General features: G+C 47.7%; 1 protein-coding gene across 1 annotated transcript in view; it reads right to left on the minus strand.

Annotated features, from left to right (window-relative positions):
- The window catches only part of ITGAL (integrin subunit alpha L), a 46,706-nt gene that overhangs the window by 10,006 nt on the left and 35,822 nt on the right, over positions 1-878 (minus strand). The gene's annotated exons all lie outside the window — the stretch shown is intronic.

Here is an 878-nt window from a genome sequence, read left to right on the forward strand (position 1 = left end):
TTTTTTTTTTTTTTTGGTATTTTTTTAGAGATGAGATCTCGCTATGTTGCCCAGGCTGCTCTCAAATTCCTGGGCTCAAGTTTCTCCTGCCTTGGCCTCCCAAAGTGCTGGGATTACAGGTGTGAGTCACTGTGCCGGCTGAGATGGTGTTGTTGTTGCTGTTGTTTTTTTTCTTTTTGAGTTGAAGTCTCACTCGGTCACCCAGGTTGGAGTGCAGTGGCTTGCCTCATAGCCACCGCAGCCTCGACCTGCTGGGCTCAGGTGATCCTTCTGCTTCAGCTTTCCAAGTAGCTGGAACTACAGGCATGCGCCATCATGCCCAGCTCATTTATTTGTTTGTTTATTTATTTATTGTAGAGGCATGGTCTTGCCCAGTTGCCCAGGCTGGTCTCAAACCAGGCAATCTTCTCATCTCTGCTTCCCAAAGTGCTGGGATTACAGGCGTCAGCCACCATGCCCGGCTGAGGTGGTGTTTTTTAAAGGATTCCAAGCAAGCCAGACAAGATGCTGACTTTGGGGAAGACAACGGATTTGGTTTAGAATATGCTGAGGCCGAAGCATTCAAGAACAGTGATTGTACTTTTAGCTACACTATGTTATGCTAAACTATTCTACACTGCACCGTACTACATTATGCTATGCTACAGTTATCCTCCAAAGTGAAATGAAAATACTCTTGACTTGGTCAAAGTTTCCCTCAATGGAAGCCTCAGACTCAGGAGGCAGTCTCCCTCCTCTAAGCTCTTGTAACAAGATTGCTAATTGCAGCACCAACCATATTGCATGAGAAATGGCAGACCAGCCGGGTTCAGTGGCTCAGCCTGTAATCCCGCGCTTTGGGAGGCTGAGGTGAGTGGATTGCCTGAGCCCGCGGGTTC

The sequence above is a fragment of the Carlito syrichta genome, unplaced genomic scaffold, assembly GCF_000164805.1.
Source record: "Carlito syrichta isolate Samal-C Ts95f unplaced genomic scaffold, Tarsius_syrichta-2.0.1 Scaffold303120, whole genome shotgun sequence".
Lineage (NCBI taxonomy): Eukaryota > Metazoa > Chordata > Mammalia > Primates > Tarsiidae > Carlito > Carlito syrichta.